Genomic DNA, 9314 nt, shown 5'->3' with positions numbered 1-9314 from the left:
TGTGGTTTAGACCGCAGCGCCACCCGCGTCCTAACAACTCTTAAGCACCTTGAACAAACTACATCTCAAAAATGTAGGGCCATATCATTCAACATTCCTCAGGTGAAAACAGGGACATTTCTCAGTCTTCTCCTCGCCTGCTCTCCAGCACCTGTTACAACCTTCCCAAGGAAGGAGGCTGGTAGCAGAGGCTGTGTAATTCCAAGATAGTCCCTGGAAAATCGTGACACTTGGAGGGTATTCTGGCATGAATGTGGCCTAGATCTTATGGGCTTAAGTTACAGGAGTGCAGATTTTGAATGACCATTGGGAGAAATGCTCTTAACTGGGAAGAGCAGTTTTACAATGAAACGAGAGGGGTGGCTGGAGGTGTTTTGGCAAAGTCTGGGCAGCTCTTTGTCCAGGAGGAGGTTCAACTGGATGGCCCCCAATAAGGATGGGGACCTTTTTGGGGTCACAGGCCAGATATTTATGAGGCTCCCCCCCCTTCCACTGCCTATCAATCGCCTGGTGGCATCAGGGGATTTTGTGCTTTGAAGTCCCAAAGAGGTTTTGCCTTGAAACAGCTGCGAAAGCGAAGACCCTTTTTCTTTTGCTGCCTCTGAGCCGCTTTGAAGTCCAAACTCACTTTAATCCCTCGGTTTTGGTAGGATTTAGTGCAAGCCCCTTGCCGATGGAGGAAGGGGTTTTGTGCTGAAACTGCTTCTGAAATGGAAAGGCGGCGGGGAGGGAACTTTGCTCTAACGGGGGTTTCCATTCCGCTTAGACCCGGGTTTGGGTTGGTGAGAGTTCCACGCTTTATGTTGAGTGCCTGGTGAGTGGGCCTGCCTTGTCTGGGACAGCCTCACTGGCCAAATTTGGTGTGAGGGGCCAGAGTTTCCCCACTTTTTTAAAAAATGTTTAAAATATATTTATTTATTTATTTTACCAACACCCAAAACACAAACAGTGAAACCCCCCCCCCCATGCGGCTGGTACATTGGGTATACATCATCAATAATAACATCTTCAAATCAACCATATGTACAATTTTATATACGTTAACACTCCTCCATCCACAAGGTTTATTTAACTTTTAACATTTTAATTGCCCCAAATTGTTCAAACCTACCCAAATAATTCAATATCTTCTCAAGCCAAACTTCCTCTTTCTCACTGACCTTAAACCCTTTCATTCTGTGTATATTATTCAGTTTTTTCCTCCATTGGTTCATCCCTAACTCTTCTGCATTTTTTCAATTACTCGCTATAACCTATCTGGCTGCAGTTACCATCAATTTTACCCATTTACATTCCTCTTTTGTTTATAACTCGGTACTACTCAGACTAATAAGAACCATTAATTTAGATATTCCCACCTTCCTACCCACAATTCCCAATATTTGTATACCAATCTGCTTCCAAAATTCGTTAACTAAAGGACAATCCCACCACATATGACTGTATGTTCCCATCACGCCACTTAAGGCTCTATGAGGGGGCTTCCAACTCTGTTGTGGTGCAGTGGGTCAGTGGATCTGGTTGTTAACCAGAAGGTTGGTGGTTTGAGCTCACCCAGGGACGGCTGTGGGCTGTATTGCTGGGGGTTGGACTAATGACCCTCAGAGTCCCTTTCCAACGCAACGATTCCATGATTCTGCGGTAGCCTCTTCTGCCCTTCCTCCTCCTGTGTTGTGTAGGAGCAAGGTGACCATAACTGCATCCTAATATAGGAACACTTTAATCACTCGCTGAATCTGTTTATACACGTAATTGCAAAACGCTACAGTTCTAACATCCAGCAATATCTTAGAATTCGGGACAGATGGCTATGGCTGGCGAGGGGACAGGGTAATTTCATTCCGTTCTCGTTTAAAGGCAAACCCACCTCATTCGCCGTTTTCAAAACAAGATGTAATTTGAAACATGACCGTCCTTCACAATGTGTGGTTTTCCAAAGTTTGCAATGCGGTCCCCCAGCCAAGTATTGTGCACACAAATACACAGAATCAGGTGCACGTGAAAATGCATCTGTTTGTGAAAGTAACATCTAAAAAGCATTCTTGCCCCAAGCTGTGCGGCAAATTAAAAAAAATTGTATATTAGTCAAAATTGCATGCAGTGGTATAAAGAGAAATTCGTATGAAACTGCTTCTGAAGTTTCATGAAGGTTTTTCTTTTTTAAAAAAAGCAAATTGATGTGGAAAACTGAATTTAAGATTGGAAAAATGGGAAACACAGAACCCGCAAATTTACATGTTCCTCTATCATGGTGGAAGGGAGCAGATCTGTGTCCCTATGCACCAATTTACATGTGGCGAATGTTGAAAGGCCAAGGTATGTCTGCCCTCTTCCATCAGCTGCTTAACTTTTTGAAAACACAGAAGGTTGGATTCTTGACTAACTTGAATGAATGCTCGTTGTTATGTACTGAAGTTCTCACCCTGGGCCAGCAGGGGGATACTGTAGATAGTTATGCAAATGAAGGATCGAAAAGTGACATTCAGTGATTGGATAGTTTTGTATGCAAATGAAGGATCGAAAAGTGACATTCGGTGATTGGATAGTTTTAGAAAATGGCAACAGTTACATTGTTCTGGAGCTCTATATAAGCAGGCTGACTGAGCCCCTCAGTTTAGTTCTGTTCTGGCATCTGAATAAAGAAGAGCTGTTTGAAGAATCACTGTGTCGTCTGATATGTTTGCCCACAACTTAACACTCGTGATCATCGTTTTTGAAAAAGGAAATGATCTCTTTCAGCTTCTGCCTTCTGGAAGAAGGTATAGGGTTATAAAGGCCAGGACTAGCCGCCTGAGAAACAGTTTCTACGCAAATGCAATTCTGGTTCTAAACGCAGCATAAGGGGGTTCTATAGTATAGTGTATTTTAAAATGGGGTTTTAGAGTTTTTAGGGGTTTTAGAATGTTTTATGTAGATTTTATGTAGTTTTATGTAGTTTTTCAATTTCATTGTCCTGCATAGGACAGTGACAATAAAGATTTATCGTATATCATATATCGTATCTTCCCCAGAAGGCAAAATGAACAAAACTGAGAGGGATTTTTCCAGCCACAAGTATCAAGAAACAGAAACTTCCCCCTATTTATGAAAGGGTCACTTGGAGTACCTGGGTGTTTTGATTGGTGTTGTGATGCTGGTGGGGTCAGCAGCAGGTGGGCAGCAAGTGCACACATTCAGAGTTTCTTACCAGGTCAAAAGAAAGGCGAATAATGCTGTTAGTGTCTTAACCTCTTCACAGAACCGAGCCTCCAGGCTGGTAACAAGAAGGACCAAACAAACTGGAGTTTCTTCTGGTCCTCAAGGCTCTTTGGTCTTCTCCGGAGACCTGTGTTGCTAGTTTGTCTTGCTCTGCACCTCGCAAAAGTGGGCCTTGGGTACTGGCAAATGTGGGCCATGGGGTATTGGGGGGAGGAGGGACTTTGCATGCGCAGCCACTCTTGTCAGGGTCGCCTGCAGCCGGTAAAACAAAACACAAAAAGACAAAAAACAAAACCTTTCACCGATGAAGCAGTAAAGCTGCCTTCTCCTGCAAGCAAGTAAGAGGAACAGGTAGGCCTCATACCCTCCAACATTTCTCCGATGAAAACGGGGACATCCTAAGGGAAAGCGGGACATTCTGGGTTCAATCAGAAACTGGGATGGCTTCTGTGCATCTGGGACTGCCCCCTGGAAAATAGGGACACTTGGAGGGTCTGCTAGCTGTAGAGATCTTCAGAAGTTTTTTGACTAGATGTTTGAGGGGCAGAGAAGGACAAAAACATTTAGTTGATGTCAGCCACGAAGTCTGCATTTTTAGTCTCCATTATTAAGACTGTGAGGGATGTGGGTGGCACTGTGGGTTAAACCACAGAGCCTAGGACTTGCTGATCAGAAGGTTGGCAGTTCAAATCCCCGCAACAGGGTGAGCTGCCGTTCCTCAGTCCCTGCTCCTGCCAACCTAGCAGTTTGAAAGCACATCAAAGATAAATACGTACCGCTCCGGCGGGAAGGTAAACGGCATTTCCGTGTGCTGCTCTGGTTCGCCAGAAGTGGTTTAGTCATGCTGGCCACATGACCCGGAAGCTGTATGCTCCCTCGGCCAATAAAGTGAGATGAGCGCCGCAACCCCAGAGTCGGCCACGACTGGACCTAATGGTCAGGGGTCCCTTTACCTTTACCTTTATTAAGACTGTGACGACTCTGTGGCAGGCATAGGCAAACTCTGCCCTCTGGATGTTTTTTGGGACTATAATTCCCATCATCCCTGACCACTGGTCCTCTTAGCTAGGGATCATGGGAGTTGTAGTCCCAAAACAGCTGGAGGGCGGAGTTTGCCTATGCCTGCCTGTGACTTCAACATCACCATATTTTTCTCTCTCCTTGCCCTGCTTAGCACCCAGCATGAGGAAGAACCCGAAACCTTGCTCATTATTTTTTGACATTTTGCTTGACCCCCAAAAAGAGAGAGCGCAGCTTCCTTTGCTTTCTTATGAACTTTTTAATATCCGTATTAGACTTGAGGTGGCAGCAGAGAGTCGTGCTGATTGATTTCCTGGCCACACAATTAACCACCACCTGGAGAGTGGAACAAAGGGTTAGATACAAAGATCTCTTAAAAGAAAAAGTGGAAACCTTGTACAGCTCTTACGGTGTTAGCTGTCCTGAATGGCTTGTTTGTTTTAGGCAATTTTTAGCCTGCTTTTTCACTCCAACAGCTTCCCAAACGGGGTGCAATTAACAATACAGATAAAATCAGGCAGTGATAAAACAGCAAATAAAACAATGGAGGGAAAACAGTAACAAACCCCAGACCTGGCATTAAAGCAGCAGCGATAAAGCAGATAAGAATAATGGAAAGCTTGTGGAGAGGGAGGGGAAAGCCTTAACTGTTCTCTTTCAAAAGAAGCAAACAAGCCCCCAGATCTCCCAGGAGTGCAAAGAAGCATATTAAGCAGTGGCTGCCAGCATGCCATGTTCAGTTTCTGTTAATTGGTTCTCGTGGGAAACTTGCAGATTCTAGCTTCACCAATTAACTCAAGCTGGTGTCAATTTACTCTTGGCAGAAAGCCCAGGTCTGCTTGACCTAGAAACTACTCACTCTGATTGGTTAACGAGCAGCACTCAACTCTGTTATCTAGGGATTGCTAGCACAGTTTGATGTGAGGTGTGTTAGGAGTTAGAAGTGCTGTGTATGGTTATGAGAGAGAGAGAGAAAGAGAGGATTTATTTTGCTTTTATTTGTATGCAGAAACTCTGCTGGTTTTATTTTTCCTTTTAATAAATCCTGTAAATAGTTATTCTGAGTCTAGCTGACTAGTCATTACTGCCGCAACTAGCTTCCTCGCTGTGCAGGAAAACTCTGCTACGTTTGGGCTAAAGCCAGTAGGGCTATGCCTGACACTTCAAAGTTCCATGAGGTTATGGGCATTGTGCTGCCAGCCTGAGTTGCGGTGGTGTCAGCATCAACGGCGTTGGTTCCAGTAGTTCCAGAAGTTGTTGTTCTCTGGCTGGTTCCTGACCGTGGTGAGCTGGTGACGCAGCGGACACAAGGACAACAGCTGCAGCGTGTGAGTGCTGGGTGCTGTAGTTCCTGTTTTCTCTCTCGGTGGTCGTGAGTAGCTGGTTCCGGGTTCCAGGGACATCGCTCTCAAGATGGCCTCACAACCAGGTCAGATGGCTTTTGAGCGTCTGAATGACTCCAATTACTTGCTGTGGTCGGAACGCATGCAGGCAGTGCTGCAGAGGGATCGTCTCTGGCAAGTGGTGAGTAAGTTTCCTACGAAGCCTGATGATGAAGACCTCGATAAAGACCAAAGAGCAAGGGCCACAATTGTCTTGGGGCTGGAAGATTCCCAGTTGCCGTATGTGAGGGGAATCAAGACAGCTAGAGGTGTGTGGCAAGCACTTAAAGAACTCCATGTGCGTGAGACAGCGGTTTCCAAGCTGTTCATTCGCAAGGCATTGTACAAGGCAATGTTACAGCCTGGGGTTACAATGCAGGAACACCTACACAGTTTACAGTTAAAGTTTTCTGCGTTACAGGAAAGAGACTGTGCATTAGACCAGCAGGAGAAGGTGGCTATTATTTTGAGTTCTCTCCCGGAAAGCTGGGATAATTTAGTTTTGTCTCTAGAAGGCATACAGGAGCGTGATTTATCAGTCAGTTACGTTACTGGGCGTTTGATTGAAGAATGGCAGAAGAGGCAAGAAAGGTTGTTGGCTGCAGAGGCTTCTACAGGTGGACGGTTTGGAAGGAGTTCTCATGCCGTGCCAGAGGTGAAGCAAAAGCAGCGTACCGGTGAGGAGTCAGCGTTTGCTGTTAGGCGTTGTTTCCGATGTGGGTCTTCAGCGCATCTAAAACGACAATGTCCGGAGTTGGTCAAGTCTCAGTTGCCGGTGCAGGAGCAGAGACGAGATCAGCAGCAGCAGCAGCATAAAAAGAAATTCTTCAAACAAAAACAGTCGGCTCAGCTGGTGACCGGCGAGGTCAAGATTGCTGATGAGAAACAAGCAGTCTGGGTGGTCGATTCGGGAGCGTCTCGCCACATCGTGAATTCAGATGAATTGTTTGTTTCCAAGAACTCAGCACAGCGCAGCCAGGTGGCTCTAGCAGACGGAAGTACTTCCGAAGTGATTTCGGGGGGTGCAGTTTTTGTTCCTTGTCTTCGTGAATGCCTGCAAAATGTACTTTGTGTGCCTTCATTAAGGAGCAATCTGATGTCTGTAGATTGTTTGCTAAAAGCTGGGTTTAAAGTGCATTTTGAAGGAGACAGTTGCATTATTAAAAAGGCTGGTGAGATTTTAGGCACTGCTAAGTCAGAGGGAGGCTTGTTTTGGCTTAAAGCAGGATCTCAAGTTGCAGCAGTAGTCAGTAAATCTCAGCCTGCAGTGAATAACAAAGCTATACATGACAACTGTGTGCACTTATTGCATAGGAAAATGGGGCATGCTTGCTGGAAAAGTGTACTAAAAATGTCTGAATTGGCTGATGGGGGTAATTTAAAGAGTTGTAACAAGTACCTTGATTGTAATGTCTGTAAAAAGGTTAAAACCCACAGAGTCTCTTACCCCAGAAGCGACAGAGTTAGTGAGTCACCGCTACAGCTGGTTCACATGGACGTAATTGGTCCATTTGCTGTAAGCAGGGGTGGAGCGCGCTTTTCACTAACAATTGTGGATGACGCCACGCGTTACTCTTGGGTTTTTCCCATGAAGAATAAGGGTGACGTGTTCACTAAGTTTAAAGGCTGGGTGGCATCTGTGGAAAGATTTCTGTCTGTTAAACTCAAAAGGATTCAGACGGACAGAGGTGGCGAATTTATGTCAAATGCCTTTAAAGATTGGTTACAAAAGCGTGGCATTGGGCATAGAAAAACGAACGTTTTTCCCCCAGAGGAGAATGGCGTTGCAGAGCGAAAAAACAGATCTTTACAAGATATGATGTTTGCCATGCTTGATGATGCTGATTTACCCATGTCTTATTGGGGGGAGAGCATGCTCACCGCGTGTTATCTCCAAAATAGGCTCTTCCATCAAACAATAGGTACAACCCCGTACTTTAAATTGTTTCAGAAAAAACCTAAAATTGACCATTTGCATGTGTTTGGATCAAAAGCCTGGGTATTAATTCCGAAACAAATGAGAAAGAAGGGAGATCCTAAGACCAAACAGTTAGTGTTTGTGGGTTACCAGGAGCTGGGAAAAGGTTTCCGCTTTGCTGAAGGGTCAAATGGCATTGTGATCTCCAGGAATGCCAGTTTTTGTGAACATAGTGGCTGGGAGAGACTACATGCCAATACTGAGGTTTGGTTTGAACCTTCCCAGGAGCTCCATGACTCTGAAGGTAGACACAGAGAATCAGAGTCTGAGGGGGAGGAAAGTTCAGATAAGAGCTCTCAAGAAAGTGGAGTTAGCCAGAGACCAGTTGCTAAGCAACAAAAGAGAGGTCGCAGTTCTGAAGAGGAAAGTGGGTCAGAAGAAAAATTTTCTCCCAGAAGATCTAAAAGACAAAACAAAGGAGTGCCTCCGGTGCGTTTTTCTCCTGATACTGCAAATGTGTTTAGTGTAATTGCAGAACCCAAGAGTTTTCAGGAGGTGTTAAAGTTACCAAAAGAGGAGGCAGAGCGCTGGAAACAGGCAATGGAGGAAGAGATGTCCTCTCTGAATGAGCACAAGGTTTTTACACCAGTAGCAGCGCCTGAGGGGGCAAAGATTGTAGGCTGCAGGTGGGTGTACAAACTTAAACCTCTGGTGACAGGAGAGTACAAATACAAAGCTCGTTTAGTTGCTCAAGGATACTCTCAGAGGCCTGGAAAAGATTATGACGAGACTTTTTCCCCTACTGCTAAGGGGGACAGTGTAAGGCTGCTTTTAACGCTTGGAGCAAAGAGAAAACTCCTGTTAAACCATTTTGACATTCAGACTGCATATTTACATGCACCAATATCAGAAGACCTGTATCTAGCCGAACCGCCTGGTTATGAGACAGGTTCCAATAGAGTGTTGAAATTAAACAAAGCTCTATATGGTCTTAAACAGGCTGCAAGATCTTGGAACAAATGCTTCCATGAGGCCTTAGTGTCATTTGGTTTCAAGCAGAGTACAGCTGACAATTGTGTTTATGTACGTGGTACAGGCAGTGATCAAGAATTTTGTCTGATTTATGTAGATGATGTATTGTATGCCTGTAAAACAGATAAACAAACTAAAAGGTTTGCCAAGCAATTGTCCAGTAAGTTCAAAGTGAAGGACTTAGGCCCGGTTAGGACATATCTAGGGTTGGAAGTGTGCTGGGCCCAAGATGGCAGCTGCCTAATTAGTCAGCAGAACAAAGTTAAACAACTACTGACTACATACAGGATGCAGGATTGCAAAGGGGCAGCGGTGCCTATGGATCCAGGTTTCATAAAAACACTTCACACAGATGAGAGTCCTGAATTTGAACATCCTGATGTATATCACTCTGTAATTGGAAGTTTATTGTATCTAGCACAGTGGTCCAGACCTGATATTAGCTATGCAGTAGGCATATTAAGTAGATTGGTCTCAAAACCCACACTAAATGCCTGGAAAGGGGTAAAACAAGTTCTGAGGTATCTCAAACAGACAATTGGCTATATGTTACAATTAAATTCTTCAGAGGATGAAATGTTGAGTTGCTACTGTGATAGTGACTGGGGAAATTTGCCAGATAGAAAATCTGTCACAGGACTAGTTATAATGGTCGGTGGAGCTTTAATCAGCTGGCGGTCACGCAAGCAAGACGTTGTAAGTGTGTCATCAACGGAATCAGAGTATGCCGCATTGAGTGAATTGTGCAATGAGGTGATTTATTT

The 9314-nt window shown here is 44.7% G+C and overlaps 1 long non-coding RNA gene across 1 annotated transcript in view; it reads right to left on the bottom strand.

Annotated features, from left to right (window-relative positions):
- Window positions 1-9314, bottom strand: part of LOC308571427 — a 43077-nt gene that overhangs the window by 17111 nt on the left and 16652 nt on the right. Inside the window, exon 2 of the long non-coding RNA XR_014001421.1 lies at window positions 3107-3450. This is a non-coding gene — a long non-coding RNA (uncharacterized lncRNA). The remainder of the gene's footprint in view (window positions 1-3106; window positions 3451-9314) is intronic.

The sequence above is a fragment of the Podarcis bocagei genome (genome assembly GCF_964188305.1).
Source record: "Podarcis bocagei genome assembly, chromosome: 13".
Taxonomy (NCBI): Eukaryota; Metazoa; Chordata; class Lepidosauria; order Squamata; family Lacertidae; genus Podarcis; species Podarcis bocagei.
The sequence above is the reverse complement of the archived record's forward strand: the minus strand, read 5'-3'. Positions and strand labels throughout refer to the sequence as shown.